The sequence below is a fragment of the Coregonus clupeaformis genome, chromosome 21, assembly GCF_020615455.1.
Source record: "Coregonus clupeaformis isolate EN_2021a chromosome 21, ASM2061545v1, whole genome shotgun sequence".
Lineage (NCBI taxonomy): Eukaryota > Metazoa > Chordata > Actinopteri > Salmoniformes > Salmonidae > Coregonus > Coregonus clupeaformis.
In genome coordinates this window covers 38021983-38036507 of record NC_059212.1, presented here as the reverse complement: position 1 = coordinate 38036507, position 14525 = coordinate 38021983, and positions in this window count along the sequence as shown.

Here is a 14525-nt window from a genome sequence, read left to right as displayed (position 1 = left end):
TTAACTGACTAATATTATCTCATAGAACAAAACGTAAAAGATCTCCTAAGCCTGTGTTAACCTCAGACCATATTTTCAGTGTACAGTGCATTCGGAAAGTATTCAGACCCTTTCACATTTTGTGAAATGTTTTTACTGAAATATTACATTTACATAAGTATTCAGACCCTGTACTCAGTACTTTGTTGAAGCACCTTTGGCAGCGATTACAGCCTCAAGTCTTCTTGGGTATGATGCTACAAGCTTAGTACACCTGTATTTGGGGAGTTTCTCCCATTCTTCTCTGCGGATTCCCTCAAGTTTTGTCAGGTTGGATGGGGAGCGTCGCTGCACAGCTATTTTCAGGTCTCTCCAGAGATGTTTAATCGGGTTCAAGTCCGGGATCTGGCTGGGCCACTCAAGGACATTCAGAGACTTGTCCCGAAGCCACTCCTGCGTTGTCTTGGCTGTGTGCTTTGGGTCGTTGTCCTGTTGGAAGGTGAACCTTCGCCCCAGTATGAGGTCCTGAGGTCCACTCTGGAGCAAGTTTTCATCAAGGACCTCTCTGTCCTTTGCTCCATTCATCTTTCCCTCGATCCTGACTAGTCTCCCAGTCCCTGCAGCTGAAAAACATACCCACAGCATGATGCTGCCACCACCATGCTTCACCGTAGGGATGGTAATGGCCAAGTGATGAGCGGTGCCTGGTTTCCTCTTGGCATTCAGGCCAAAGAGTTCAATCTTGGTTTCATCAGACCAGAGAATCTTGTTTCTCATGGTCTGAGAGTCCTTTATGTGCCTTTTGGCAAACTCCAAGAGGGCTGTCATGTGCATTTTACTGAGGAGTGGCTTCCGTCTGTCCACTCTACCATAAAGGCCTGATTGGTGGAGTGCTGCAGAGATGGTTGTCGTTCTGGAAGGTTCTTCCATATCCATAGAGGAACTCTGGAGCTCTGTCAGAGTGACCATCAGGTTCTTGGTCACCTCCCTGACCAAGGCCCTTCTCCCCAGATTGCGACATACATATACAAGCTCCTCCCGGAACCCTGCTGGGACTGTCAAGAACGCGGCATCAGATTGTAACTTCCTGTTAAACGCGGAACGAGGAAGAGCTTGGATTTGTTGTTTTGAAAAGTTTGTTGTTTTGAAAGTGTATTGGGAAGTTCTTTGTAGCTAGCAAACTCTTTAGTTTGGATCCCGCGACACAGCTGGCATCAGTTGCTGGGATTGCTAGTCTCTGTCCAGTGATCCTCCCGATCAAGGACAGGTCTGAGGAGTTATTTGGCATTGCAGCTAGCCTAGCTGCTAGCTAGCAGCATATCAAGCTAGCGGGATTTTCTTGAGGGCTTGAACGCAGCCCGCGATGCGGTTAGCCATTGTGGCTGGGTCCGCGGATTGTCCCGGGTTTGTGGATGTCTAGATCCCTGCTGTTTGTTCTTTTCAATCTTCCCTGTGACCTGCCTGTCTGGAACTGCGACGAGTAACAGCATAATGTACGTTGCTAGCTACCATGACAAAGACCAAAGCCGGCGGGAGTACCGTTGTCGAGGACAGTGGTGTCTCTCTATCACACGTGAAGGATCTTTTAAACGAACGAAAATAGTTCTACAAGCAGTTGTTACAACAACAAGAAAATAGCTTCAAGTGCTTTGTCCAAATACTGGTGGATTCGACTAATAAAAGAATGGACGACCTGAACAGAGAGGTCCAGGACCTAAAGAACAGTTTGCAGTTCTCCCAGGGTCAACTCGATTAGTTGAAATAGGAGGACGGCAAGATTACAGCAATCTGTAAGTCATTGAGAGAGGACATCAGTTCTGTCTGTGAATCCATGATAACAATGACGGATAAATCTCGAGGGACAATCAAGGCGTAACAACATGGTTGTGGACGGAATTACAGAATCCCCACATGAGACCTGGACGGAGTCTGAGGACAAAGTGAGGGAAATTATCTCTGAGAAATTGAAGATGGACCACAGGAAGATTGAGGTGGAACGTGCCCACAGGACTGGAAAACCCACCACCGACCCAGGTGACAGGCCCAGGCCGATAGTGGTCAAGTTCCTGAGGTTCAAGGACAAGGTAGCTGTATCCTGAAGCTGTGCGCCAGAAGAGGAAAGAACTTATCCCAGCCATGAAAGCTGCCAGAGTGCATGGGGACATTGCTTAAATCTGATATGACAGGCTCATTGTCCACCCTCCCTCCCAGAAGCCTGGAAGGGATGAGAGAGCCAAGCCTATTGGTTCGTAGCTTCAACCCCGCAGCATACACACACACACACACACACACACCAATTGATTAATGGACTGCTGAATGTACAGTTGAAGTCGGAAATTTACATACACTTAGGTTGGAGTCATTCAAACTCATTTTTCAACCACTCCACAAATTTCTTGTAAACAAACTATATTTTTGGCAAGTCAGTTAGGACATCTACTTTGTGCATGACACAAGTAAGTTTTCCAACAATTGTTTACAGACAGATTATTTCACTTATAATTCACCGTATCACAATACCAGTGGGTCAGAAGTTTACATACACTAAGTTGACGTTGCCTTTAAACAGCTTGAAAAATTCCAGAAAATGATGTCATGGCTTTAGAAGCTTCTGATAGGCTAATTGACATCATTTGAGTCAATTGGAGGTGTACCTGTGGATGTATTTCAAGGCCTACCTTCAAACTCAGTGCCTCTTTGCTTGACATCATGGGAAAATCAAAATAAATCAGCCAAGACCTCACAAAAAAAATTGTAGACCTCCACAAGTCTGGTTCATCCTTGGGAGCAATTTCCAAACGCATGAAGGTACCACGTTCATCTGTACGAACAATAGTACGCAAGTATAAACACCATGGGACCACACAGCCGTCATACCGCTCAGGAAGGAGACCTGTCTCCTAGAGATTGATGTGTATTTTTAATAGACTATGAGATAAACTGGGTTAATCACGAACATAGAGTTAGAATTATTTGTTACTGGGCCAGGAATTTAATTGGGTCATTTCACTGTGTGTGGGGGTAGAGAGGGAAGCTGACCCAGGGTCAAATTGCTTGCTCTTACTTAGATCCATGGCTGTCTACTCATATCAGAGACTGAAACTGGCTTGGGCCTTTTGTTTCTATCCTCAAACACAGTGAAAAGAGCCGGGGTTGAACAGAGTTGAAACTAAACATGAGTGTTTTTGCAAGATAAGGCTTGATGGATTGTAGTACTATGTGATTCTGAACTTAATGAAAGTCGAATTTAGCCGCCCTCAGAGACAAAGGAAGTGGGCGGAGTGATAAAGAGCGGGAAACTGAAGAGGGAGGGGTTTGAAACTAGGGTGGGGGAAGGAGACTATATAGGTAGGAGGGAGGGAGAGAGAGGGCGAATCTGCAGATTGGCCTGGCTTTGTTGACATTATAATTAAGTCATTATTGATCCCACATACACTCTGGAAGGACTGATTTGTAATAAAGTATAGTGGTTATTTTCCACAACAAGATGAACGTACTTTGGTGCGAAAAGTGCAAATCAATCCCAGAACAACAGCAAAGGACCTTGTGAAGATGCTGGAGGAAACAGGTACAAAAGTATCTATATCCACAGTAAAACGAGTCCTATATCGACATAACCTGAAAGGCCGCTCAGCAAGGAAGAAGCTAAGGCTCCAAAACCGCCATAAAAAAGCCAGACTACGGTTTGCAAATGCACATGGGGACAAAGATCGTACTTTTTGGAGAAATGTCCTCTGGTCTGATGAAACAAAAATATAACTGTTTGGCCATAATGACCATCGTTATGTTTGGACGAAAAAGGGGGACGCTTGCAAGCCGAAGAACACCATCCCAACCGTGAAGCACGGGGGTGGCAGCATCATGCTGTGCGGGTGCTTTTCTGCAGGAGGGACTGGTGCACTTCACAAAATAGATGGCATCATGAGGAAGGAACATTTTGTGGATATATTGAAGCAACATCTCAAGACATCAGTCAGGAAGTTAAAGCTTCCAAATGGACAATGACCCCAAGCATACTTCCAAAGTTGTGGCAAAATGGCTTAAGGACAACAAAGTCACGGTATTGGAGTGGCCATCACAAAGCCCTGACCTCAATCCTAGCATGTGCGAGCAAGGAGGCCTACAAACCTGACTCAGTTAAACCAGCTCTGTCAGGAGGAATGGGCCAAAATTCACCCAACTTATTGAGGGAAGCTTGTGGAAACTACCCGAAACATTTGACCCAAGTTAATCAATTTAAAGGCAATGCTACCAAATACTAATTGAGTGTATGTAAACTTCTGACACACTGGAAATGTGATGAAATAAATAAAAGCTGAAATAAATAATTCTCTCTACTATTATTCTGACATTTCACATTCTTAAATTAAAGTGGTGATCCTAACTGACCTAAGATAGTGCTTTTTTACTAGGATTGAATGTCAGGAATTGCGAAAAACTGAGTTTAAATGTATTTGGCTAAGGTGTATGTAAACTTCCGACTTCAACTGTATATTTTTTTTATCTTGCTTTGTTTGCTCTTTCCAGTATTATGTCTATCTCTGATAAGCTACCCAGGAAAGGGCTGAAAAAAGCCCATATTAATATATGTAGCCTTAGAAATAAGGTTCATGAAATCAATAACTTGCTAACATCAGATAACATTCATATATTAGCCATTTCTGAGACTCACTTAGATAATTCATTTGATGATACAGCAGTAGCAATACAAAAATATAACACCTATAGAAGAGACAGAAATGCTTATGGGGGAGGTGTTGCTGTATATTTCAGAGCCATGTCCCTGTAATGCTTAGAGAAGGTCTTATGTCAAGTGTTATTGAAGTGTTGTGGTTGCAGGTTCACTTGCCATATCTAAAGCCTTTTCTTTTGGGGTGTTGCTATTGGCCACCAAGTGTGAACAGTCAGTATCTAAATAATATGTGTGAAATGCTTGATAGTGTATTTGATGTAAACAGAGAGGTCTACTTCTTATGGACCTGAATATTGACTGGTTTTCATCAAGCTGTCCACTCAAGAGGAAGCTCTTACTGTAACCAGTGCCTGTAATCTGGTTCAGGTTATTAATCAACCTACCAGGGTGTTTACAAACACTACAGGAACAAGATCATCCACATGTATCAATAACATTTTTACTAATACTTCGTTCTAAAGATGTATCCGTACCCATTGGATGCAGTGATCACAATATAGTGGCTATATCCAGGAAAGCCAAAGTTCCAAAAGCTGGGCCTACAACTGTGTATAAGAGATCATATAAAATATTTTGCTGTGACTCATATGTGGATGATGTGATTAATAAGGAGCATCCAGATGCTGCACTTGATGAATTTATGAAATTGCTTCTTCCATTTATTGGTAAACATGCACCATTTTGGAAACTGACTGTTAGAACTGTTAAGGCTCCATGGGTTGATGAGGAATTGAAAAACTGTATGGTTGAAAGAGATGGGGCAAAAGGAGTGGCTAATAAGTTTGGCTGCACATCTGACTGGTTGAATTACTGCAAATTGAGAAAAGAATACGAAACTGTATTATGAAGCCAAGATCAATGATATAAAGAATGATGGAAAAAACAACTTTGGAGTACTTTAAATGAAATTATGGGTAGAAAGACAAATTCAACTCCATCTTTCATCGAATCAGATGGCTTATTCATCACAAAACCATTTGATGTTGCCAATTATTTTAATGATTGCTTCATTGGCAAAGTGGGCAAACGTAGGCAGGAAATGCCAACAACGAACAGTGAGCCATCGTACTCATACATAAAAAACAAATAATTAAAGAAAAGCATTGCAAGTTTGAATTTAGAAAAGTTAGTGTGGGAGAGGTGGAAAAATTATTGTTATCAATCAATAATGACAAACCTCCTGGCATTGACAACTTAGATGGAAAGCTACTGAGGATGGTAGCTGACTCTATAGCCACTCCTGTCTGTCATATCTTTAATCTGAGCCTAGAGGAAAGTCTTTGTCCTCAGGCCTGGAGGGAAGCTAAAGTAATTCCGCTACCCAAGAATGGTAAAGCGGCCTTTACTGGTTCTAACAGTAGACCTATAAGCTTGCTGCCAGCTCTTAGCAAACTGTTGGAAAAAATTGTGTTTGACCAAATACAATGCTATTTCTCTGTAAACAAATTAACAATAGACTTTCAACATGCTTATAGGGAAGGGCACTCAACATGTACTACACTGACACAAATGACTGATGATTGGTTGAAAGAAATTGATAATAAGAAGATTGTGGGAGCTGTACTGTTAGATTTCAGTGCAGCCTTTGATATTATTGACCATAACCTGTTTTTGAAAAAATGTATGTGTTAAGGCTTTTCAACCTCTGCTATATCGTGGATTCAGAGCTATTTATCTAATAGAACTCAACAAAAAATGTTTTATGGAAGCTTCTCTAATGTCAAACATGTAAAGTGTGGTGTACCACAGGGCAGCTCTCTAGGCCCTTTATTATTTTCTATTTTGACCAATGACCTGCCACTGGCATTAAACAAAGCATGTGTGTCCATGTATGCTGATGATTCAGCCATATACACATCAGCTACCAAAGCTAATGAAGTCACCGAAACCCTTAACAAAGAGTTGCAGTCTGTTTTGGAATGGGTGGCCACTAATAAACTGGTCCTGAACATCTCTAAAACTAAGAGCATTGTATTTGGTGCAAATCATTCCCTAAGTTATAGACCTCAGCTGAATCTGGTAATGAATGGTGTGGCTGTTGAACAAGTTGAGGAGACTACATTACTTGGTGTTACCTTAGATTGTAAACTATCATGGTCAAAACATATAGATTCAATGGTTGTAAAGATGGGGAGAGGTCCGTAATAAAGAGATGCTCTGCTTTTTTGACACCACACTCCAAAAAAGTTCTGCAGGCTCTAGTTTTGTCTAATCTTGATTATTGTTCAGTGCTGCAAGGAAATACCTAGTTAAGCTGCAACTGGCCCAAAACAGAGTGGCACGTCTTGCTCTTCATTGTAATCAGAGGGCTGATATAAATACTATGCATGCCAGTCTCTCTTGGCTAAGAGTTGAGGAGAGACTGACTGCATCACTTCTTATTTTTATAAGAAACATGAATGTGTTAAAAATCCCAAATTGTTTGCATAGTCAACTTACACACAGCTCTGACACACACACTTACCCCACCAGACATCCAACCAGGGGTCTTTTCACAGTCCCCAAATCCTGAACAAATTCAAGAAAGCGTACAGTATTATATAGTGCCATTATTGCATGGAACTCCATTCCATATCATATTGCTCAAATAAACAGCAAACCTGGTTTCAAAAAACAGATAGAGCAACACCTCACGGCACAACGTCTCTCCCCTATTTGACCTAGATAGTTTGTGCTGTGTACCGACCTGATACCGACGAACCTGCTGTTTCTACTTGTAGAATCGCAATGCTCGTCAGTGGCCGATAACTTGACTTTGAGCCAATCAGAGAGCACAAGCCTTCACGTGGAGGAGGCGACAGAAGTGACAAGAAAAAGGAAAAAAGAGGGCACTTTTCCCGGTGTGATCCGCCGCCTTTTCATCACAATTGTTCTAACTAAAACAATAAAGCTGCATAATACATATTTTTTTCTAGAGCAAGTCTTTCCATTTTTTACATCTTACTAAGGAGTTTTGCTTGAAGAAGGATTTTTTTTGTTAGGTCAAGTTTGATCATGTGCACCTGCTCCTTAAGCTAACGTTAGGTTGCTAACTGAGCCATGCAGTCACACACACTTCATATGAAACGAATGGGGTGGTAAGTGCAGCACAATGCACACAACACTAAATGCTTTACCAAGCTAGCTATCTAGCATTTTTTATTGATTCTCCATTTTCCCATACTGCCAGTGCAAGTTCACTTGCTAGCTAACGTTAGCTAAATGATAAACATCGCCATTTAGCACAACAGCTAGCTAGCTACTCCACTGACTCTGGACAGCTTACAGGCAGCCTCTTCATTCAAAAAAGAATCCATTGTGATTTAATTATAATGTTGCTAACTACGCTAGTTATCTAGTTGTGGCCATCTGGTTAGTATCAACAATGGCTTACTTCCAATTTTAGCTAGCAAGCAACAACATTAGTGCAGCTTGCTAGTTAGCTTACGTTAGCTACAGCAGGCACAAGCCAAACAAGCTACTTCCACCTTGTGGCCTGGAGTATTTAAACATAGCAAATCGGAGGTAGAACTGTTCTATGTGAACAACAAAAAGTTAACTGCCGACACTCTGGGCAGAGGTGCTAAGTAACTATCGGCAGTAAGATTTCTCGGTGTGTCTCAGTAAGAGTCTTTCATTCAGAGTAAGATCCTTTAATTCACAGTAAGTCAACCAAACTAAGGAAGCATTCAGAGATGACAGTTACTGTGCTTTAGGTCTCAAGGGCAGTCTCGTCACAGCAAAACAAGACTATGCTCGCTGCAAACTAGCCCCAAATACATCAGTGAAATCTAACCCCCCTGCCTGAGGGCTGAAATGTGACATGGTGTGTGTGTGTGTATGTGTGTGTGTGTGTGTTGGGGGAATGTCCAGGTGTGCTTCTGCTGATCACTCCATCTAAGAACAGAGAGAACATGCAACAGGTAATCTGAATGAGGGAGAGCAGGCAATATTAATTCCTCTACTGACAGATTCAGGTCATTGGTAGCTAGTGGCTACAGATGTTGGATCTTAATTTGATCACCCTGTCGCAGGAGTTGTAGTGTATTTGAGGTTTAAAAAGGCTTCTGAAGTTTGTAAAGTTTAAAAAGGCTTCTAAAACTTAATGTCATTTCAAAAAAATGTTTTCATATTTCCAGTTGCTGCAGGATTATTTTCCTGCTGTAGCAAACTGGCTCAAATTAAGATCCTACATATGTATGAGGGTGTGTGTGCATGTGTGTGCATGCATGATATGTGTTTCCTCATCCACATACTTGCTATATCCCCCCCTTACCCTAACCCTTCTTAAATCTATCACTATGACTTGTTTTGCCAGGCGTAAATCTTCTCTCAATCTCTAACCACACCCTGTAATAAACCTAGTCTCTTCTCTTCAGGGTTGCAAAAATCTGGGAACTTTCCCCAAATTCCCTGGTTTTCCAGAAAACCTGGTTGGAAGATTCCCAGAATCAGGAGGGAATAAGCAGGAAATCCTCCAACCAGGATATCTGGAAAACCTGGGAATTTCAGGAAAGTTACCGGATTTGTATTACTCTAACAGTAACTTACTTTCACTGAGTTTGTTTAGTTTACCAATGACAATGCTCTCACTTCAAATGATCCAATGACAAAGCATGTGGTCTGTACACACCCCTTAGAGACAGGCTCTTTGCAGGCTAAATGTTATGGGCAGCAACAGAAAACCTGATTCTTCTGGTCTCCTCTTCGTGTGGGTGTTCTGACAGAGGGATGAGTGAGTGTGTGTCTGGTGACTGTCAGATGCTTCCACCTGCCTCTACCTGCCCACAGGTTCTGTACTCTCACAATATAGTCAAATCAGGATGGTCATTATGGTATGTTCTGGCTGGAATGGAGAGATTATCCCATCTGCAGACACACCCTACCTACAGCCTGTCTACAGCGCTCTCGCTCTCTCACTCACACACACACACACACACACACACACACACACACACACACACACACACCACAGACAGGTTCACATGTTTTAAATCTGTACCTGCCCACACAAGTCCCTCGGAAGGTCCATTCACCACGACAACCAAGGATTCCATGGGTCACTATGGAGACCAAGGGAAGTCCCAGGTAGGTGTGATATCACAGGATGACTAACACACACTTCTGTCATGCACCATATGCACAACTGTACTGTGAATGTCTGATATATTTATTCATTATTTAATATTTGATTAATGGATAATTATCTTTCATTAGCGGTTTGAGATCATAGAGACGGACGGACGGGCAGACAGACAGACAGACAGACAGACAGACAGACAGACAGACAGACAGACAGACAGACAGACACCCCCTCTAGTTGGGCATGCTAATCCTCAGTGGACGGTCACTCATAATGTTCATATCATTGTGTCGAGGCACAGATCTGGGGAAGGGTACCAAAACATTTCTGCAGCATTGAAGGTCCCCAAGAACACAGTGGCCTCCATCATTCTTAAACGGAAGAAGTTTGGAACCACCAAGACTCTTCCTAGAGCTGGCCGCCCGGCCAAACTGAGCAATCGGAGAAGGGTCTTGGTCAGGGAGGTGACCAAGAACCCGATGGTCACTCTGACAGAGCTCCAGAGTTCCTCTGTGGAGATGGGAGAACCTTCCAGAAAGACAACCATTTCTGCAGCACTCCACCAATCAGGCCTTTATGGTAGAGTGGCCAGATGGAAACCACTCCTCAGTAAAGGGCACAAGACAGCCCGCTTGGAGTTTGCCAAAAGGCAAGACTGTCATGGAAATTCTTACACGTCGTGGAAATTACCACTAGGGACACTCTAAGTCAATCTTAAATGAATCGTTGTTTATTGTTAGCGCGCTGGAGAGGTTCCAACCAACTCAACTATGTACACATGTCGACCAGGAGCTCTGCTTGGGCAGTCCCAGCAGTTGTCTTATATACGGCTATACACAGACAAGTTATATTTGCATGATTTAGCATAATTAATGAATCATTACCATTTTGTTTCATTCATGTGACCGACCAATACCGGTTCTTAACATGTGACAGACCAATACCTCACGTGGCTTCTTCTCTCTAAGCTGAGACCTTGAAACTGAGATACAGTGCTATGAAAAAGTATTTGCCCCCTTTCTAATTTTCTCTACTTTTGCTTATTTGTGATACGGAATGTTATCAGATCTTCAACCAAAACCTAATATTAGATAAAGGGAACATAAGTGAACAAATAACACAACAATTACATATTTATTTCATTTATTTCATAAACAAAGTTATGCAACACCCAATTTCCCTGTGTGAAAAAGTAATTGCCCCCTTACACTCAATACCTGGTTGTGCCACCTTTAGCTGCAATGACTCCAACCAAATGCTTCCTGTAGTTGTTGATCAGTCTCACGTCGCTGTGGAGGAATCTTGGCCCACTCTTCCATGAAGAACTGCTTTAACTCAGTGACGTGTGGGTTTTCAAGCATGAACTGCTCGTTTCAAGTCCTGCCACAACATCTCAATTGGGATTAGGTCTGGACTTTGACTAGGCCATTCCAAAACTTCCAATTTGTTGCTTTTTAGCAATTTTCATGTAGACTTGATTGTGTTTTTGGATCATTGTCTTGTTGCATGACCCAGCTGCGCTTCAGCTTCAGCTCACAGACGGATGGTCTGACATTCTCCTGTAGAATTCTCTGATACAGAGCAGAATTCATGGTTCCCTCTACTAAGGCAAGTTGTCCAGGTCCTGAGGCAGCAAAGCATCCCTAAACCATCACACCACCACCACCATGCTTGAGCTTTGGTATGATGTTCTTACTGTGGAATGCAGAGTTTGGCTTTCGCCAGGCATTACTGGAACCATGTCGTCCAAAAAGTTATATTTTGAATCATCTGTCCATAGAACGTTTTTCCAAGAGTCTTGATGATCATCCAGGTGCTTTTTGGCAAACCTGAGTCAACTTTTTGGACGAGATGGGTCCCATTATGCCTTATCCCTTCCAGTACCCCAGGGCGCACTGGAAGGGAGTGAGCCCCGTGGAGGAGTGAACAAGGGAGTTCTGGACATATTCTGCCCAGGGTAGAAACCTCACCCACTCACCCTGCCGGTCCTGACAGTGGCAACGAAGAAACCTCCCCAGCTCCTGGTTCATGCACTCCACCTGCCCATTCGACTGAGGCCTATACCCGGAAGTGAGGCTGGCCGTCCACACTCGGGAGGTGAATTGGGGGCCACGGTCCGAGACGATGTGCTCCGGAAGTCCATAATGCTCTGGCTCCGGGACTTTGTATGTTGAGCCAGGGTGTGTTCGTTTCGTTGTGTTCTGTTTGGTTGGGTTGTTCTATGTGGTTGTATTTCTTTGTTTGGATGAGTGACTCCCAATCAGAGGTAACGAGTGTCAGCTGTTTGGCTCGTTGTCTCTGATTGGGAGCCATATTTATAATGTCTGTTTTCACCTTGTGTTTGTGGGTTTTTGTTCCTTGTCAGTCATTGTCTGAGGACGTTACGTATCGTTTATTGTTTTGTATTCGTGTTTGCACTTTACTATTAAAGTATGTTCGCTCAACACGCTGCGCCTTGGTCCTCTCTAACCAACGATCGTGACAGTCTGGTTTTCTCCAGAACTAGCGCTTTGCATTCAGGCCAAAGAGCTGCATTTTTGTCTCATCAGACCACATAATATTTTACCTTATGCTATGAGTCTTTCACGTGCATTTTTGCAAACGCATGATGTGCTTTATTGTGCATTTTTCTCAGGAGTGGCTTCCGTCTGGCCACTCTCCCATAAAGACCAGATTGGTGAAGTGCTGGTAGAGACCTTCTGGCAGGTTCTCCCATCTCAGCCAAGCAACTCTGTAGTTCTGTCAGAGTGGTCATTGGGTTCTTGGTCACCTCCCTGAACAAGGTCCTTCTTGCCCGGTTGCTCAGTTTGGTCGGACAGCCAGCTCTAGGCAGAGTCTGGGTAGTTCCATATTTTTTTCATTTCCCAATGATGGAGTCCACTGTGCTCTTGTAAACTTTCAACACTCTAGAAATTGTGTTATACCTTTCCCCAGATATATGCCTCAACACAATTATATCTTAGCGATCTAAGGACCGTTCCTTGGACTTCATGGTATAGTTTCTGCGCTAACATGCACTGCCAACTGTGGGACCTTATATAGACGATGTGTTTCTTTCTAAATCATGTCCAATCAAGTTGTAGTGACATCTCAAGGATGATCAAAGGAAATTGGATGCACCTGAGTTCAATTTGGAGTCTCATAGCAAATGGGGTGTGAATACTTATGTAAATAAGTATACATTTGCAAAAAATTCTAAAAACATATTTTCACTTTGTCATTATGGGGTATTGTGTGTAGATGGGTGAGAGAAAAAACATATTTAATCCATTTTTAATTCAGGCTGCAACACAACACAATGTGGAATAAGTCAAGAGGTATGAATACTTTCTGAAGGCACTGTAAAACCACACCCTGTTTCTTATCCAAACAAGATACAACACATTTCTGAGGAAACCAATTGCTCCAACCTGGTCTCAGTGATAGACATAACATAGTAAATGTAAATCTGGGATACTCCAATTAGTATAATATGTTACGATTTACAATTCATATATATGTTATGAATTGCAATTCATACAATATGTTAACATTTTGCAAAACGTATGATATGTTACAAATTCCAATTTGTTGTGGCTAACATTAGCTAGGTGGCTAACGCTAACATTAACTAGGTGGCTAACGTTAGCTAGGCTAGGGGTTAAGGTTAGGGTTAGGAGTTAGGTTAAAGGTTTAAGGTTAGGGTTAGGGGAAGGGTTAGCTAACATGCTAAGTATTGCAAAGTAGCTTAAAACAAGTAAGTAATTGCAAAGTTACTAATTAGCTAAAATGCTAAAGTTGTCAGTGATGGGATTTGAACATGCAATCGTTGTGTTGCTAGACATTTGCGTTATACGCCTAGCCATCCACCCCGTTTTACCACCCTACTTTTCAAACACACCAAGAAAGTCGTGAAGAGGGCACGACAATGCCTTTTCCCCTCAGGAGACTGAAAAGATTTGGCATGGGTCCCCCTAAAAAAGTTATACAGCTGCACCATCGAGAGCACCCTGACAGGTTGAATCACCGCCTGGTAAGGCAACTGTTCGGCATCAAACCATAATGCGATACAGAGGGTAGTGCGTACGGCCATCCAGGACCTATATACTAGGTGGTGTCAGAGGAAGGCCCTAAAAATTGTCAAAGACTCCAGTCACCCAAGTCATAGACTGTTCTCTCTGCTACCACACGGCAAGCGGTACCGGAGTGCCAAGTCTAGGTCCAAAAGGCTCCTTAACGGCTTCTACCCCCAAGCCATAAGACTGCTGAACAATTAATAAAATGGCCACCCAGACTATTTGCATTGACACTCCCCTCCTTTGTTTTTACACTGCTGCTACTCGCTGTTTATTATCTATGCATAGTCACTTTACCCCTACCTACATGTACAAATTACCTCGACTAACCTGTATATAGCCTCATTATTATTATTTTTTGTATTTTTTGTAACTTTCGTTTATTTAGTAAATATTTTCTTAACTCTATTTTCTTAAAACTGCATTGTTGGTTAAGGGCGTTTCACTGTAAGGTCTACACCTGTTGTATTCGGCGCATGTGACAAATAAAATGAACTATACCAAACATAACATATCATACTAATTTGAGTTCCCCGATTTACGTTTACTATGTTACATCTAGTCTATGTGACCAGGTTGATTTCACAGAAAAGATAACAAATATGAAAATGATGTCTTGTTGTGGTTCAGGAAGTTTGTTTTAAACTGTTTCAACGAGCATTGCAAAATCAGACACAGTTGGACTAAAGTTTCTGTTGAGACAGGCAATGATGAAACATCAGCAACATCTGATATG